The 20,555-nt window shown below is 37.5% G+C and overlaps 1 pseudogene; it reads right to left on the reverse strand.

Moving 5' to 3' along the window:
• The window catches only part of LOC102905722 (casein kinase I-like), a 39,091-nt pseudogene extending 19,670 nt beyond the window's left edge, over positions 1-19,421 (reverse strand).
• Positions 19,422-20,555: the final 1,134 nt, after the last annotated feature.

Genomic DNA, 20,555 nt, shown 5'->3' on the forward strand with positions numbered 1-20,555 from the left:
GGGGCAGAAACTAAAGCAGAGACCAAGGAGGAAGGCTATTTACTGGCCTGCCTCCAAGCTTACATTCAGCTGCTTTTCTTATACAGTCCAGGATCATCTGCCTAGGGATGGTACCACTCACAGTGGGCTGGGACCACTACATCAATTATCAATCAAGAAAATGTATCCAATGGCTGCCCACAGACCAATGTAGGGGAGAGAATTCCTTCAATTAAAGTTCCTTCTTCTCAGGTATATATAAAGTTGATAACCAAGATTATCCATCATAGTCTGTAAACATAACATAACACTTCATTTTAATTATATCATTTTTTCCAACAATAAAAGTTAGAACATTGGGATTTATATGCATAGTATCTCTAGTTATTAGAGCAGAAAATTTGTGAAACACACAGGTCATCCCCTCAAACCTCACCCCACCCTACCCCACCCCAACCCTACTCACTCCTTTTTCTGAGTCCTCAACTCAAGAAGACATTCCTTTGGAACCCAAAGGCCACTCTGGCCAGGGAAACAGGTAGCATAACTGTAGATTTTCACCCTTCTTCCTCCCTTCCAGTTCCTATCAGATCTAAAAGAAATGGATAATTTTCTCAATATAGTCTACTTACCAAAGTTAAATCAAACTCAGACAAGCAATTTAAACAGATTTATAATCACTAGTGAAATAGAAGTAGCAGTTAACAGTCTACAAACCAAAAAAAAAAAAGCCCAGGGTCAGATGGTTTTAGCCTAGAATTCTACCAGATTTTTAAAAAAGAGTTAATTCCAATACTTCTCAAATTATTCCACAAATATAAACAGAGGGAACATTGTCCAATTTGTATAGCAAGACCAGAGTTACCTGATACCCAAACCGTATAACAACCCATCAAGGAAAGAAAATTACAGACCAATTTTCTTTATGAACATAGAGGTAAAATTTTTCAATAAAATACTTGCCATACTCATTGCAAATACAAGAACACATCAAAAATATTACTACCACCACCACCACCTTGTGATCATGTAGGCTTCATCTCAGGGATTCAGGGATAGTTAATATGTATAAATTGATAAATGTAATCCATCATCTAAACAAACTGAAGTAAAAAAAACACATGATTATCTTGTTAGATGCAGAAAATGCCTTTGACAAAATCCAACATCCTTTCATAATAAAAGACCTGGAGAGATTAGAGATGCAAGGGGTATACCTAAACATAATAAAATGTGTTTATAGCATTCTCACAGACAACATCGACTTAAATGGAGAGAACTCAAGGCAATTCCACTAAAACAAGGAATAAGACAAGGTTTTCCACTCTCCATATCTTTGTAATATAATGTTTAAAGTCTTAGTTACAGCAATAAGACAACTTAAGGAGATCAGGGGATACAAATTGGAAAGAAAGAAAGCAAAGTACCATTATTGATAGGCAATGTGATAGTATGCATAAGGGAGCCAAAAAAACCCACCAAGAAACTCCTACAGTTGATAAATACTTTCAGCAAAGTACCTGAATACAAAATTTAAGTCAGAAAAATCAGTAGCCATCCTATATACAAGTGACAAATAGACTGAGAAAGAAATCTGGAAAACAATACCTTTCACAATAGCCTCAAATAACATAAATTATTTGGGCGTAATTCTAACTAAACAAATGAAGTACTTTTATGATAAAAACTCTACCATAATGAAGAAATAAATTGAAGAAGATATCAGAAAATGTAAAGATCTCCCAGGCTCTTAGATCAGTAAAATTAATATACTAAAAAAGACCATCCTACCAAAAGCAATCTACAGATTCAACACAATCCCTATCCAACAATTCTTTACAAATATTGAAAGGACAATCTTCAACTTCATATGAAAACAACAACAACAAAACAGGATAGCTAAAACAATCCTGTATAATAAAATAACTACTGGGGGTATCGCCATCCCTGATTTCAAGTTATACTGCAGAGGTACAGTAATAAAAACAGCATGGTATTAATAGAACATTGATCAAGGGAATCAAATTGAAGACCCAGACATAAATCCACATATGGATATCTGTTTTTTAATAAAGAAGCCAGAAAGGCATACCAGAAATAAAGAGTATTTTCAACAAATGGTGCTATTCAAATTGGATGGGCTGCATGTAAAAGAATAAAAATAGATCTATACTTATCATCCTGCACAAAACTCAACTCCAAATGGATAAAAGACCACAAAATCAGATGGACTGAACCTCATAGAAGAGAAAGTGGGGGATAGTTTGAATCCATTGGCACAAGAGAAGACTTTCTGAACAGAACACTATTAGCACAGGCACTAAGTTCAACAATTAATAATGGGACTTAATGAAACTGAAAAGCTTCTGCATGGCAAAGGATATTGTCATTCAGAAAAAGCAGTAGCTTATAGAATGAGAAAAGATTTTTATCAGCTACACATCTTTTAGAGGGCTAATATCAAAAAATATATAAATATAAATATAAATATAAATATAAATAACTCAAAACTTGATATCAACCCCCCAAATAATCCAATTAAAACATGGGGTACGGATCTAAACAGAGAATTCTCAAAAGAAGGTTATGAAATGGTTGAGAAACCCTTAAAAATATTCAACATCCTTGATCATGAGGGATATGGAAATCAAAACTACTTTAAGATCTACACCCAACAGAATGGCTTATCAATAAACAAGTGACAGCTCATGCTAGCAAGAATGTGGAGCAAAAAGAACACTCATCCCTTACTGGTAAGAGTATACATTTGAACAGCCACTATGGAAATCTGTGTGGCAGCTCCTTGGGAAGATGGGAATCAGTTTACCTCAAAATCCAGCTACACCACTCTTGGGCATTATGGGATTTTGAATGTAATTGGCCCCCATAAGCTCATAGGAAGTAGTACTATTAGGAGTACTATTAGGTGGCTTTGTTGGAGTAGGTATGGCCTTTTTAGAGGAAATGTGTCACAGTCGGAGTGGGCTTCATGGTCTCCTATACTCAAGCCATGCCTAGTGATGTAATTCACTTCCTTTTGCCTGTAGGTCAAGATGTAGAATTCTCAGATATTTCTCCAGCACCATATCTGTCTGCATGCTGCTGAATCCCATCATGATATGATGATAATGGACTAAATTTCTGAAACTGCAATCCACCCCAATCAAGTTTTTTCCCTTATAAAAGTTGCCATCGTAATGGTGTCTCTTCACAGCAATAGAAATCCTTAGATGGGCATATACCCAAAGATTACTTCATCCTACCAGAGAGACACTTGCTCAATCATGTTCATTGCTGCTCTATTCATAATAGCCAGAAATTGGAAACAACCTAGATGTCCTTCAACAGAGGAAGAATGGATTTTTAATGTAAGTTTATACAATATAGCATTATTCAACAATTAAAAATAAAATCATAAAATTTTCAGGCAATTTTGGGCCATTTGAGGGGTAGTATGGAAATCTAATGCAATAGAAGTTTCCTAAAGTATATACATATATGAACAGCATCTAAATGAGAGTGCTAAATAATGGGGGAAACAGCGCCCCAACTGGACATCTCTTGTCACCAAATGAAGCTTCCAGTACCAGCAGCACTGGGTTACATCTAATTGAGTTGTTGGCCATTAGGGTCCTATGGGAATCTCTAAACAAGCCAAGCTGTTGCCAAGACTATAGGTTATTCTCCACAAACCGATGGCAAGGCCCCATTGCTGAAGACACCTACACAACTCACTGAACTTGGAGAAGTCAAGCTGATGCCTGCATTGATTCTTCACTCCTACATTCTAGCATTTGGTACAGGAAGGTACTCTGCATGCTGCCAAAGAAGAAATGTAAACACCAACCCAGCCTCAAAGCCTTTGATCTACCATAGTGACCTATCTGGGAGATACGCTAGTGCAATGGTGGCACAAAGCTTGTGGGAGTAAGCAACCAATAACTGATTTGATTAAGGCCCACTCCACGAGATAGAACCCATACTGAACACAGCTTGGGTTACCAAGAACCTGATACTAGACAGCCCAGGGACCTAGGGTTATACCAAATACTACCATTCTTTTTTTAAAAAAAAAAAAAGTATATATATAAAATAAATTTCATTCCTTGTGATATTTTGCTATACTCATAAATCAATGCCTTGCTCAACTATCATCAGAGAAGCTTCCTTCTACAGCAGATGGGAACAAATACAGAGACCCACAGTAGACGTTATGGATAGAGTGAGAGAACTTGGAACATTCAACCTTAAAGGGGATGTCTCCATCAAATCCCTCCCATAAAGGCTTGGAGAACACTGCAGAAGAGGAAAGAGTGTAAGAGCCTGAGAGGGTGGATGACACCAAAAAACCAAAACCTTCTGATCAACATGAGCAAACTCATATGAGCTCACAAAGATGGAGGCAGCATGCACAGGGCCTGCATGGTTCTGCACCAGATTGGGGTCTTAGAGCTGAAAGGAGAAGTTTACACATGTCCCATTCATCCACAAGCCATAAACTATCTCCAGTTGATAAGCACTTGCAGAGGAAAATGTAGTTTCCTCCAAGGGAGTCTCACTGGAAAAACAAACCACTCTTAAGGGTAGGCGGTATGATCAGCAGTAGGTGGCCAACAGAGAGCAAACTCAATGACACCTTTGGGGTTCCTTGTCTCTTAATGTTGAGGCAGGACTCCTCCTTTAAAAAAAAATTATCTTACTATTTTTGTTGTGTTTTTATTTTAATTTAATTTTATTTATGTATATTTTTCTTGTCTTTTTATGCTATAGGTCCTTTACATATATATTATGGCTTCCAGGTTAATGTTTTTATGGGATCCTGAGTGTGCAAATGAGTAGCTCTCTGTTTCTGGTACCTTCTCTCAACCTCTTTTTCCTCTGTTTGTTTTGTCCAATTCTGATGTGGTAGTTTTTGTTTTATTATATTTTATTTTATTATGGTGTTTGAGATAACCCACACCTATCCTCCAACAAAATCATTTGTAGATTACATATATCTGATACAATTTAAGTGATATGTAAATGGTTGTTGTACTGTACTGTTTAAGAAATAATTACAAAAAACTAAGTCTGTATGTGTTCAACAAATGAAAACTTTCTTAGTGTTTTTAACTCATCACTGGTAAACATATGGATGTGGACTTCAAGCATAAGAATGATTGACGACATGCTAAAGCAGACCTCATTAAGGTCTTGCCCTCTGGCGAGTGCCACAAAAGTTCTAAAACCCAAGTTCAAATAAAATAAAAATCACTGTCTCTAAAACATTCACTGTAAGCCAGAAAAAAAATGAAGGAATGGGAAGTCATTAAATAATATATTACATTCAATCATGCACAGATAATTACGTTCAGGGTGCTATGCAACTATGGAAGTTACCAACATAAAAAACCCTCAATTTCTAAATGCACCCCCACACATAGCACAGCCATCAGCTATATATGAGTAATGTGAATAAAAAACATTTTTCATTTTACTTTAATGTAAATTTAAATTTAAATCACTATAAGATGCCAGTTGATCTTATATTAAAAGTGTAATTCTTAACATTTCTGTCAACACAGAAATGTTCATTAGAAAGCATTGCCCTAGAGAGGGATCAGCATGATGTGTCTATAAAAGGTCAGAACGTAAATATCTCAGTCTTTATAAGACTATGATCTCTGTCGCAACTATGAGGCATAAACAATGGGTGTGGCTGCATTCAATCAAATCATATTCAAGGTCACTGATACTCAACTTTCACACAATTCTCAGGTGCTGCAATGTTACTTTACTTTTGATTTTTTTTCAACTATTTGAACATATAAAAATTATTCTTAACTGGTAGGCCACATAGAAAAGAGACTATGTCACTTACATGTCTCGTGCCTGTCACGAGACACATGCTACCCATACCAAAGAATTTGCCCCCTGGGGAGATTTGAAGAACAAGCAAGGGTGGGCAAAGAGGAAGCAGGTAAAGAATGGAAGAAGCAAGGGACATACATGGCAACGTATGATGAAGTAGAGCACATCCGGGGAGCTACAAATGTAGCAGTACATGATAATGAAATAATTATGGTACAGACACAGAAAAAGATGTAGTTATGACATTTTCAGGAAAATGGTGGATCTTGAAAATATTATTAATGTAGGTAACAATTACACATGTGCAGGGATATTGTTGGGAGTGTATTTGTGTGGTATGTGTGCACGTAAGTGGTGGGGTGTGGAGAGTATGGTGTGTGGGGGTGGGTGGGGGTGGGGGGGTGTTGATGTATAGGTCATAAAACTAGAAAGGAGGAACAAAGAGGAGAAAAACAAAGCATTGGAACCCAATAAATTGATTGCAAATTTAAGAGTTAGAAATAAAGAAATAAAAAGTGTATTGACATGATATTGAAAGTAGCTGAAACCTAAGAAGAAAGAAAACTAAGAATTGAACCTAGATCCTCTAGAAGAGCAGGTAATGCTCTTAACCACTGAGCCATCTCCCCAGCCCTACAGCTACTACTCAACAATTGGTTCATCATTTTCTCATTATTGATGCAAATTCCTTGAGGGCTGCAGATATAACTCAGTGGTATAGTGTATACAGAGTATGTGCAAAGTCCTAGATTCAATCCCAAGAGAAGGGAGAGGGAAAAGAAGGAAGAAGGAGGGGGCAGAGGAGAAGAAAGAGAAAATTTTTTTATGGATTCCATTTCTTTATGTATGGACTATGTTAATCTACCAAAAGTTATCTTTATCAGAAGGTAATATATGATTATGGTGTCTCTCTCATTGACTTTATCTGATAGATATTCCATATACATTCAGACTTAGTAGGGAACATAGCAACAATTTAGTTTAATATCCATATTTCTGTCATTACACCATGTTTGCCCATGTTATAAAACAAATTTTTGTAATTCCACTATCATGAAAAACTGTAAAAAGAATTGCATTCTGCCATTAAAATAATGTACTTGTCTAGCAACTCTACCTCTGCTTTCACAAATGTGACAGATGATTTTCTTATTCTGTTCATGCTTTATGCAGGGAATTAACTTGCCAGTTGAAAAATACACAAGTTGCATTGTTCTTTGTTATTCCTGAGAAGACATAAACTATAGCATCTCATAATTGTATAACAATTGAATTGATGTCAGTTGCATTAATGCTTGTGCACCTTGTATTTGTTTACATAAAGCTGGCAATTGCAGCATCATTACCACACTTTCATATGGAAAGCATGAAAAGTATGTTGGTGGACTCCTTGGCTACTGCTGAGGAAATGCCAATCATTTTTCTTCCTGGTCCTTGCTTGGCATCGATTTTAGTCTAACTACATAATGAAGTGTGATTCTTTTTAAAAAGATAGCTTTATTGGTATATCACTGATATACAATAAATTTCACAATTTGACTCCATATAATTTTCCCTACATATCTATGGGTATCATGTGTAAACGTTTAACTAACTATGTATTTAAAATATTTGGAGAGAAAAATTACATCTGAACTTGTGAGGAATTTCCTCCTTATCATAATTCCCTGAACAAATTGATAAAACACCTATTTACATGTCAGTTACATTTAATTGGATTTTATAAGGAACATGGGGGTGATTTATAATACATACACAATACAAGAGGAATTTTTATATGTTGTGTTCATATATTACATGATGCTCTTGAGCATCCTTAAATTTGGAAAGACATCAGGAGTCCTGAATTTAACTTCAATGGATATTGAAGGATGGCTGTTATTTAATGTGTTTTGCATTTCTGTTTTGTTAACTGAGACAGTCTTCTATATCCTAGGTTGTCCTTAATCTCATTACGTAGCCAAGAATAATCTTGAATTGTTGATTCACCTGTGTCTACCTACCAAATGCTGAGATTATAGGTGTGTCCATTACACCCAGTGTTTGTAATATTGGGGATTGAACCCAGGATCTCATGCAAGTTAGGAAAGCTTTCTACTAACTAAGCTGCTTAAAAAGTTGGAACATGTTTACAGTCATGAAGCTGCTCTTGAAATTATCACTATGGTCATGATAGTGAAAGTATCTATCATCCTCAACAGCATCCTTGATCTCCTTTATAACTATCGGTCTTTTGTCCATTTTGGTCCCATTACATCTCCAAATGTGGCAGAAGGACTCTGAAGAGGATCTTATTGACCATGCCTTTGTATCACTATCCCCAGATGAGTGTGAGCTCAACTTCTGATTGGTGATCACCAAAAGAATACAGCAAAGGCAGCAGTATATACATGGCTACATATATTGCAATGTCAGTCTTGTCAGAAGAATCTTTATTTTGCTTATTTTGAGAAAGTTAACTATGACTATGTAAGTGGCCATCTTGAGCAAGTCATGAGCAAACAAAATAAAACCATGCCATGAGTGCAGCAACTCTCATGAAACTGCATCCTCCTGGGGACTACAGGACACCCAAGTTATTCTTCAGATGAAGACCCTGCTCTTGCCAACACCTTAAAGTCTTTCAAAGGACCCATGTCAAATCTACCCTAATTATTAACCCATGGAAACGATAAAATAATAAATGTGTGCTATGTAAGCAGCTGATTTGAGTAATGTGTTACATAGCAACAGCAATAGCAAACTAATATACCAGATATGATATTTAATTGGGGGTGGGGGCTTTTGAATATTGAGTTACAGCACCAACTAAGTCATGAAACCTCAGGGCCAGGGCAGGATTCTCCAAAGGGAGAATCTTGTAGGTGCTCTGACTCAATGTCTAATATGTGCTCCTGTTCCTCCTAGAGCCATGATTCATAGGTCCAACACACAGAATGAGAGGGGAACAACACACCTCCCTCTATCTCCCCCAGTGACTCATTAACAAACATTTATTTCCTGTTCCCACACCCATGTGTTCTGCTGGTCTACTGGTCTTTGTTGCAGACTTTGATATGTTTAAACTAAGACATACAACAATGATTCCATTGAACTAAAAGGGAAAGTTGCCACTAGACCACTTTCAGTGTGGGTCTTCATGACTCGGAATCAACAGGCAAGTCAAGGAGTAATTGAGCTTGCTAAGGTGACTAACCCTTAATTTCCAATGAAAATCAGAATCCTTTTCAAGGGACATAAGAAAAATCATGTCTCAAATGCCAGAGGTTCTTAGGGTGACTCTGAGTATCACCACATTTATTTTGGATTTTGGACCCCAATAATCACCTGTTTAAAACTAGATCAACTATTAAGAGGAAAAGGCAACATTAAGAGGTGAGGACTTAGGGGAGTCTCTAGATCATTGCAGGGAAGTATTCTTGAAAGGAATTGTGGGATCCTGGTCCCCCACCTCTCTGTTGCTCCATGGGATGGGCACTTTGCTCCACCACAAGCTCCCTACTAACACCATCCAGAAAACCTTATCAGAGCCTTGAAGCAATTGGTCCAAATCAATCATAGATTAGACCTCCAAAGTCATGATGCAAAATTAAGTTTTTCTCTTGATAAGCTAATTCTGAGGTGTTTCATTTATGTGACAAAGCTAACTGGTACACATATCAAATGATTAAAGCCAGTAAAAAATGGCAACAACTCATTCAAGTCAGTATAGGCTCTTCAAAAGTCAAACTTTGGGTCTGCCACCTGGGCAAACAATTATCCTCAGCTTAGGCATTTGCTGAAAGCAAATAAACATAGCATTGAGAGTGAAAGAAGATAATGGTAAATTTCAGCAACATCTAACCAGTAGTTAGAAAAAAGGACTGTAGTGGCCATGATCATCTCCTCCTTGTTTTGTTAGGAATTGCATTCAAGTACAATAGCCAGTTACCTTGTGTTCTTTCCACTCATTGTTTCACCAAATAATCTAAGACATTGACTCTATTCACCATGTTTCAGTTATGACAGGTCAAAAGCAAGAGTAAACATTATTGAAGACCTTATTTCCACTTTTAGGAATTAGCATATGTTCAGTCAAACACAAGATACAGTGTCACATTAAACATAAACTTATTAATAGTTTTATCTAAAGAATATTTCATTTGAAGTATATCTTTGCATATAACATTAGAATTTACCTGGAAGACTGAGTCAAACAGATTGTACTCCCCAGTATTAGGGGGGTGGTAGGCATCAACAAATTTTTTAGTACCTGAGTAGAGCAAAAGACAGAGAAAGAATTCCATCATTCTCACTGCTCTCTGGCCTTCTAGCTCTCTCCATGATTGCTGAACTGGAGCATTACTGATTTCCTTAGAGAGAAAACTTAAGTTATCAGTTTTCTTGGGTCTTCATTTTTACAACTACAGATTGTGACATTCCTCAGCCTTCAAAATTGCATAAGCTAGTCCTTCCAATGAATCTATTTACCAGTCAGTATTTATCTGTCCTACTGATTCTCTTTCTTTGAAAAAACCCTAACTAATACCAAGTATGCACTAATATGGTACCATGTATTATTTTGTGTTTCTAGAATGTTATGTAAAAGGGAATACAAGCTTGTATTCCTTTCCTCTAAAAACTTTCAGTCAATTTAAATTTGTGATTCATCTGTGTTGTTGAGTATACCAGGAATTCTTTTTACTACCTGTGATATTCTATTATGCAAATATATCATGATTTACCCATCTGTGATAGGTTGCTTCAATTTGGAGACTATTGCGAACCAAAGTGCTCTGACAGTGAAAGGCTGTGTGTAGACAGATGCGAGTTTGTCGTGGGTAGGTATTTAGGTATGGAATGGCTAGAGAGCAATAGGAGGCTTGATCTTTGTAGAAAATCTTGTGTCCACACATACATGGTTCTACTTTAGCATGTTAATTTAATTGTATAACATTGTTTTATTTTGTGTGGGGGTGGAGGGCTACAAACAGTTGCTTATCTTTAACAATCTAATCTCTATCTTTCAGTCTTTTCACCATTCAATCTATGCTAAAATTTCTGCTCCATTCAGACTATACTTCTCACACAAGAGATCACAAATCCAAGGATTCTAATAAACAGGGTATTCCCCACTTATATAAGCCATGCCACTCTTCAAATACCTCTACCTGGAGACTTGATCAAATTGTCATTAGTTGTAATGACTTACCTTGAATCCATACAGCTTAGTGGTAATCATTTCCAATTACATGCCCCACCAAAAATAAGGTTGACCTCCTAGCTGCTGTGAAAACAGAAACATGGTCTGTATGGGCTCACTAAAATATCACAGGGGTCACAAATAATACCTGAAAAACAGCAAGCTATAAATTAATATTTGACTCCAAATATAGCCTTCCTTGCTATTTCTAAAACATAAGCCTTGATAGAAATCAAGTGGCATCATCTTCATATGATAATGATTAGAAAAAGAAAAAATGAAAGAGAAGAAGATATAGCAAAAAATCTGATATTTTCAGTGACACACAGTGACTAATTTTTTTCCTTTTACCTGATGACTATTGTAATAATTTCATATTAAAATAAACCCTGATTTATATGAGATAATACTATCTAATTTGTAGTTATAGTTGAACAAATATTCAAGCTCAATATTTAAACTTGTACTGATTAATTGTCTGGTTACTTTTCTCAATGTGACACAAAGTAGAACTTCTTTGGAAGAAAATACTTAGATTAAGAAAATACCTTTACCATATTGGCCTGTAGGCAAGTCTGTGAGACATTTTATTGATTAATGATGGATGTTGGAGGGCCCAATCCACTCTGGGTAGTGTGATCTCTGGGCATGTGGTCATGGATTAAGGAAGGCAGCTGAATGTGAGCATGAGGATAAGAGAATAAGCAATATTCTGCCGTGATCCCTGCTCAAGTTCCTGCCTCCAGGTGCCTGCCTCAACCTCCCTCAATGATGGACAGTGACACGGAAGTGTAAGCCAAATAAACCTTTTCCTCTCTAAGGTGCTTTTGTTCACAGCATTTTATCCTAAAGATAACAAGCAAACTAGAATGATTCTCCTCATACATGGTTTTTTTAATAACTGAAATCCACGAGACATAAACTGTTAAATATATATAACCTTAGAAAATATACTATCTTAAATTTTCAGCTTGTGCTTCATTTCTGACCAGATCAATATCCATATATTGAGTTCTGACTATGGAATGATCATATTTAGGTACTGAGGATAGAAGATAAATGGGAGTGGTCATTGTCCTTGAAATTGCATCTGCACTGTGAGCTAGTACATACTCATAAGCAGCTTGGACACACACTTAAGTGAATCATTCCGATACAAATATTACAGTACAAGGAAGCAGAAGACACAACTACAGTGATTTAGTGCTTACATTATAGGGAACATCTATGGAGGATAGATTGGTTTTCTGGGGCTTATCAGAAATATTTCCATATGATTCTCTTGGTATTAAAAATATACCACTTTGCCAATATAAGCTCTACATCAGAATATATATATGAGAGAATAAATACATATATTCTGTATATATTCAGGAATATATATATATTCAAGATGAGCTAATTTCAGAACAAAATTAGAAGTGAAAAATTCACAGTTATTTTCCTGTTACTGTACTCCCACCCCCCACCAAGTCCTATCTCTGCACAGCATGGAAGGCCCATACAGCCCAAGAGATGGCCGATGATATTAAATTAGGTTGAGAAAAATCCCTTATTTAGATGTGTTGGTTCAGCATTGTAAATCAAACAACCAGACAGGTAGAAATGTTACCTTATATACTGACAATCCAAATCTATCTGAATAAGAGAAACAAGACCACACACACACACATCCCTAAGATCTGCATCAGCAGCTTGTATGGTCTGGTGTGCTCCATCTTCTCCAAAAGCCATTTTTGAGTTGAACCATCATGGTGAGGCATTATGAGGGTGGAAATTTAGACTACAGTTCCTTGAGATGTGATTAGAGAATTTTGACAAGTAAGAGGAGGACAAACCAGGAGAGAGAGAGGTAGGCTCCCTAATCTCTTGCCGCATGATTTCTGGTGCCACAGCAGGGCTCTGCCAGCAAGAACACCACACTCAGGTGTAGCCTGTTTAGCCTTGGTCCAGAACTGTGGGTCAAAAATAAACTTAGTTTTTTTACAGATCACATGATCTATGGTACTGTGTCTTTAACAACAAAAAATAGACCAGTACACAAAAACAGACAATAAGACAATAACAGATTGCATTGCTGACACTTGAAAAGGAAAGTTATCCAAAGAGGGGGACCTCATACTTGAGGTTACTTTTCCCCTTTTCCCTGGAGACGCTTGGTGGCCCAGGAGAAGCAGCCTCATTGAGCAGAGCATGATGAAGGTTCATGGGACTAGAAAACAAAAACTCAGACATAAAGGCCAGGTTAAAAAAAAAAAGACTATAAAGCTGGGAGCTTCTCCGTGACTTCCCACCTGGCATGTCACATCAATTGCACCCCAAAAGGAGGTGGCTGTGGAGTAAACACAGGAAGACGTCCAGGAAAATACCGGAAGTCTCCCTGCAGCTCCACTTCAACAGCTATGCACTATGATGTTTTCCATATTCTCCTGGGGAAGATCGCTCCTAGTGAGGTCAGATCAACTTCAGAAGAGGGAATACACGAGAGAGCCACCAAGAAGATTCAGCCCAAATGGAGATGGCTGAGAATGGGGAAACATTGGTCAAGAAGGACAAAGCTTCAGCTATAACAAACTAACTCAAGATCTCTTGTACAGCATGGTGACAGTAGTTAACAATAATGGATTATTTGCTCAGTATTGCTAATAAATAATGAGCCCTATACTAAGTGATAAATGTGGTGATTATCCTTCATAATGTATGAATGGGTAATGTTATAAACTACAAGTACGTGTAATTTTTATTTGTCAATTATATCCTGATAAAGCTATAAACTCCAAGAGAGAAATCCCCTTAATTACTATCCCTCAGAGTGAGAATATCAAAAGTGATTTAAGCAAACCTAGAAAAAAAGAAAATTGGAAAATGAATTAAAATATTTAAAAAATGTACTTGTCAAATACAAACAAAAGTTCAGCCCAGCTGAGTCTTTGGGTGGCATGAGCTCCACTCATCATCTACCCGGAGCCACGTATGAGAGGCCACAATAGAATGGCCACATAAGCCACAGTCACCGCAGAAATGTAAGGAACCCAAAAATACTGGCTTATAGCATTAAATTTGGTGGCAATATTTTGTGCAAAAATTAATAGCAGAAATATCTTGTGTTTCCTAAGTAACAAGAATTCAAATGTGTGTTGTAACATCTTAGGTCACCTCTAAATGAAAGGAGAATGGCTATGTCATTAAAAAGCTAATGGGAAAAAAGAAAGCAGTAAAGATATCCAATCCACACAAACTTGAGATCTAGGTCTGGGATACTAATTTGTAGAGGACCACAACTCCTACATCAGTGACTATTAAAAAAAAAAGTAAATGAATCAAATCATGTTCTCTAGGTACTGTCTAGGTACTGGAAATTGGTGAATAATAAATAAGCAAAATGAAATAAAAAATAAGAAAAAATTAAGGAGACATATGTAAAGGGGGAGACATCCTGAGGGAAGCTAATAATACCCAGATCTGCACCACACAGCCATCCCCCTAGGACATGAGCTAATTTCAGCTGCAGGCCAAGACCTGGTTTGTCTAAGCTTGTCCAGGCTTGCTGTGTCACAGTCTCGGAAGTGAGGAATGTAAACTAGAAGAACTTTCAGTATTCCTAAGTGAAGACTTGTGGCTGGAGGGAACTGGAGTGGTAGTGATGTACTCACAAGGTGTCTCCACAGTCTGATGCTAGACACAAACAAGGGAGTGGAGGTCGAGTGGTTCTCTACAAGCCAAAATGCACTTGGTTGTCAATACTGCCAAAAAGTAAGCTTGCTTCAAGCACACTCTCAAGATGCTCCTGAAAGGGAGAAGGGAGAGGAGAGCACAGTTGGTAGAAAGCCACAGGGGAAATCATGAAGGGGAGGAAGTGGGAGAGTGGGGAGGAGTCGAGGCTGGGGGAAGGATAGCTAAGACGAAGGATGTTTGTAAAAACTGTGCAGAAACCTACTATTTTATAAACTTTCATATATACATATACACACAGAGAGATAGACATACATTCATACATAAATACATTTAAAAAAATGAATGAGAGTACATGGAATTACCTGACATGACTACATGGAGGATAATGCTTCTCTCAGGGGGGACAAGGAAAGGTTCTCCTTGAAATAATTTACCAGACTTCTAAGACATCTAAGACGTGAGCCTGGAGATGTGGGCTGTGTTTAGTTTCTTCCCTGACATGAAATTTTGCTTTATTAAAGTGGGAAGAGGAATGCCCACAAGACCCCAACCCTCCACAAAAAAAAAAAAAAACTACTTAGGCAATGAAGGAATGCTGAAAGCAGAAGAAATAGTTTTCCCTACAAAGAACAGAACACACCAATTGGTTATCCAATACCAAACGGTCGGCCCTGAAAACATGACAGTTACAACGTTATACAGACTGATCACTTGTGCATTTAGGAATATATGTATGTATATACACATACCCAAATATGGAACAACAGTAAGCAAACAAGGCCATGAGTTTGAAGGAGAGCAAAGGAGGGGTAAATGGGAGGGTTTGGAGGAAGGAGAGGGAGGGGAGAATGATGTAATTGTATTATAATCTCAAAAAATATTTTTTTTATTTTTAAACCAACCATTTAATTAAACTTATTTCATGGACTTAGGAAAAGCCTTAGAAGAGATTAGTTTTCTTCTGCCAATTACTGGGTATAGCACAATGTGACAAGCGTTACGCTGGTCTAGGAGTCTAAACACCAGCTTTCTGATCTGACCTCATCTCTAGGCTTCTTTTGTGTTTATAGCAAGCATTTCTTTTCTGTAGTACATTAATAAATTGGGGGGGGTGTGAAAACTATAAACATAAATGTTCCCCTTCCTCCTCACTGGAATTAAGTAAACTAAAGAGTGTGGACCATATCTTCATTGAAAAATGTCACTCATATATTCAGACTAGAGCTTTCTGCACAAAACTAAAGTATTTCATTGATTCTGACTCTGTAAACACAGTAAAAATGTGTTTTCACCACACATGGATCTGAGAGGTCTGGAAATATGAGCAGTGTGATGTATTATGAAGCATCTATAATATGAGTGAAAGGGTATATCCATTAATTTAAAAAGCTATAATGAAAAGAGCTTTGAAGAAACTGACTCCCAGGCGAGGTAAACCCTCTGCATTCTGAACTCATGCCAGCATTTTTGCTCCTTCCCTGTTTAAAATGTTCACTGGTATTCAAAAGTATTTCATACAAACCCATCCCTGGAATGACGGCCACAAATTATTAGGATTGTGGTGATGTTGTGAACTTTAGTAACAGTGACCTAACATGCAGGGAAATGGGACCAAATGATGTGACTAAGACGGACTTGCTGAACGACTTATGCTCTAACATGTAATTAGCTTTCTCCTTAGCAGACGGCACAGGGTTATCCAGTTATCACTGGACAACAAAGGTGGCATTTAAATGCTCCCCTTCAGATCCTGAAGACTTGATAGGCAGCAGAAATGCAGGGGTTGTCATCTTCTTCACCACTGAAGCCTTTGCTGATGTTTCCCTCAGTCCCAGTAGCATTATAAATAAATAGTGAAACAAATGGCCAGTAACTGCTTAATGGTGACATTTATAGAGAGTATCAAGAAAATGATCTTTCAGTAAGAATTATCGAGAAAAGGGGAGTCATTTAGACAAATCCACTGTCAAGCCATCTTGAATATCTTCTTTAAATTTAAATAAGCAATGTTATCTCATGCTTTTATGACTACAAAAGAGATATGTTTGAACCCTGATTTTTTTCTTTTTTGCCTCTGATAGCAAAAGAGAAGCACAAATTAACAGGATTTTAAGTCCAGTTCAGATCTCCTTGCCCCTGTTATTTGTAGAAATAAGCAGTATTCACATTTGTCTTGTTCTAAAAACTTCTAAAACTCAGGAGAACTGATGAAAAAACTATTTGAACCATAATTATATTTGTGATAGAATAAGAAATTTTACTAGACATGATGACACTTAGTTGCATAACAGTTTAGTGAATGGATTATGCCTTTGGTGTGAACAACTTATTGTGGTTGTGGTTGTTGTGTTTTTAAGGAATGGGTTGCATGAATATGTTCTATAGAGGTTAGAATACCACGCTTTAGAAGTAAGTACACTTGAATTCCAAACTGAGCTCTAACATTTAATGCCTGTAACCTTAAAAGTGACCTACACTAAACTGTGATTTCAGTAATTTTCAAATGGGACTATAGCTACACTCCATGCTTTTCCTCTGAGAAATGGATGGCCTAGTGTATACACACTGCTCAAAGCATGATATTAATCAGTCAGTGTCTTAGTCTATGTTTGACTACTACAATAAAGCACATTAGAAAAATTACAAACAATATTTACATGCCTTGGTTCTAAAGCTGGAGAAGTCCAAAGATGAAGGGGTACATCTAGTGACTTTCAGTTGCTGTATCATATGGCATATTCCTTTACACTGTGTGAATAGGTGTCACTGTGACTAGGTTAATAAAGAAGCTGACTGGCCAATAGCTTGATGGGTAGAGGTTAGGTGGGACTTGCAGAAAAAAGAAAGTGTGAGGAAGAAAAGGAGTCTCTCAGAATCTGGAGGAGACATGGAGAGAAGATAAACCTGTTGTACTGAGAAAAAGTATCAAGCCACATGGCAGAGCATAGATAAGAAATATGAATTAAGTGAAAATGTAAGAGTTAGCTAGTAATAAGCCTGAGCTACTGGCTGAGTATTTATAATTAATATTAAGACTCTTCGTGGTGGTTTGGGAGTGGCTGCCAAGACATAGAGACACTCTGCCTACAGTATCATACAATGAAAAGCATCATGTGGCAAACAACATGATGAGAAAGAAAAATAGCTCAACTTCCCTCTTTTATAACTAACTCACCCCTGTGATTAACAGCCTTAATCTGATTATCAAGGCAAAAGTTTCACATTCTAATCATCTCTCAAAGGATTTATCTTACAATACTGTCATGAGATAGTTAAATTTCACAACTAGTTTTTGAAAAGAAAACTACTTCACTATCATTTTATGTGGCTATTGAGAGATAAAGTCACATAATCCCTAATTATCTAATGTGTTCCTAACACAAGTCACTTCAATGCCAAGCAGATAAACTAAGCTTCAAGCTGTGTATGTCCTTACAATATCTTCAGAAAATCTTTTATGAAGAAAAGCAAGCCCCGTTAAATTCTGTTCTGGGAATTGTTTGTTGCTCAGTTTCTCAGAAGCTTCTAAGAAACAAGTTGTGCTAACCTTGGGGCAGACCTCCAGATTAGAAACCACAGTTCCACAGCTGTGGAGAGTACCAAGTGGAAAGAGGGAGATGGGGAGAAATATCTAGAGACAAAAAGTTTGCCAAGATCATTAGGAGAAAGCTTAATCCCTAAGGTCTTCTGTATGTGTAGCTTTATGATGATAACAAAATTATTTCTTCAAAACTATCCATGGGTTCAACAGCCATGTATCCAAAACCAAGTGAATCAAGAAACTCTTTTAAGGAAAAAACAAATGTGTCTGTACTAAACATGCACAGGCTTTTCTCACAATATGGTGTAATTGTTTCCAGAGTATTGACATACTATTAGAGGTTTTAAGGAATCTAAGGATCATTGCAAGTACATGAGGATCTGAGTGGGATGTATGCAGTGTTGCAGCTTTTCCTTTAAACTCTGTTTCATCAGCATTCTTTCCATTTTGCATCAGTGTCTGTTCAATGGTCTGTGACAACTGAGTGTTATTCTTGCCCATTCATTGGCCTGAACAATGGGGGCTACAGAGTAGTCCTCAATGGGCAAACAGGGTACTCTATTCTTTGGTTAGGAGCTACTGAATAAGCACAGAGCGGGACCTGCAAACCTTTGGATCACTCTGTCCCCCAGATTGAGCAGCAGTGAACTCAGGAACTGGCACACTCTATTTGCTCTAAAATCCTCCTTGGTTACAGACTTTACACCAGTGGCTTTCTCTTCCTTCTCCATTGTTTCAGGATGTTTATAGAAGCAAAAATTAGGCATGGCTTTCCATGGATGCTTAAGGAGATGGTGTCACACACGTATAAAGAGCTTCCTGGCCAGCATCCATCACAAATGTTGCATGGGGTGACAATATCCACATAGTACATAGGAGAATTTGTGTCACTCAGAACAATGGTAGGCAGGATGAAATAAGATGCCTCAGTGAGGCATTAGTGGTCACCCATAGAGTCAGGCACCAGCAGAAGATATAGTTCTCATAAGGCTGCATGCTGGTCAGTGAGGACCCCAAGAATCATGTGGACAGCAAGTGGAGTGGCTCTAGTCACACAGGCAAATGGCCAGTGTCCCAGATGCTGATCTCAGCGGGACTTCCAATGGCGATGATGACTGTCATTGTCAGCAGCTGCTTCTCCCAGATCTTCTTCAGGTTTATGTCACTTCTCCTTTTGTCAGTGTTCCATGTCATCTCGAAATCAAAGGTTGCTATCAACTAGGTGCTGAAAGGAATATAGGGATATCCTCTCCTGTCATTTGCAAGACATCAAAAGCTCTGAACTTCATGTGGATTTTTACTTTTGAGTCCCAAGGAGAATCAAGAACAATGTTGTGTGAGCCCCTCCCTGGGCAGTGTGAAAGCTACAGCATTTTTGTAAGTTACTTGACCATGTTCACATTCTTGTTTTTACAGAAGGAGGAGGAGTTTCTGAAAACAATCCACTGTGGGTTCTGAGGGATAATTGTATATGGTGAGTTAATCTATCTTAGATATACTGCACCAGAGTCCAAGGACACTGTTAGTATTCTTGATGTTAATGCCCTCAAAGGTAGAAGACAGTTGTAGAGAATGACAAGGAAACTGAGGTAAACAGTCGGAGTAGAATAGTTAAAACTGAAAGCAAAGTTGCAAGGGGTGTCTTAAGGTTAAGGAATAGTTCCTTCCACAGGCAGAAGGAAACCCTTAGTCAGGAGAGCCGTGGGTCTATCCAGGCAGGTTATTGCTTTGACTTATTTGTCTCACCAGATTAAAAACAGATCCTAAGAAGTCAAACACGGGAGTTGGAAGACTGTGGGCTGATGTTCACAGCCTCAGTTTCCACATTTGCAAAGGGCAAAGTATTTCACAACTGCCTGAAAACTTACACTTGATAAGGCATAAAAACTCTAATATTAGCCATTAGTCACTCAAATGGTAACTGTCATGTCAGTCTGTCAGTCAGTCTGTCAGTCATGACTGTGTTTCTATAGTCCATGAAACTTCTCACATTTGTACCCTAAAGAAATACCAAAGACCCCACACACACACCTCTAGGGTTTCCTCCATTCTCAAGGGTAACTTGTGAGCTGTTAGGAACAAAAATACTTAGAATATCCTGAAGGAGTAATTTGAAGTTTTAACAAAGAGGTGACATATAAAAATATGAATACGACTTTAAAACATACTTACTGGGAGATTTTATGCCTCAAAAATAATCCCAACATATCCTAATGAATAAGAATCCAATTTCAATCCACAGTCAAACCTCATTGTTTAAAAATGAACAGTGAATATGACAGAAGTAAAAATGTCCTTTGAAAAGTGACCTATGCCTTCCCATACAGT

Source organism: Peromyscus maniculatus, chromosome 5 (genome assembly GCF_049852395.1).
Source record: "Peromyscus maniculatus bairdii isolate BWxNUB_F1_BW_parent chromosome 5, HU_Pman_BW_mat_3.1, whole genome shotgun sequence".
In the NCBI taxonomy this organism is placed as follows: domain Eukaryota; kingdom Metazoa; phylum Chordata; class Mammalia; order Rodentia; family Cricetidae; genus Peromyscus; species Peromyscus maniculatus.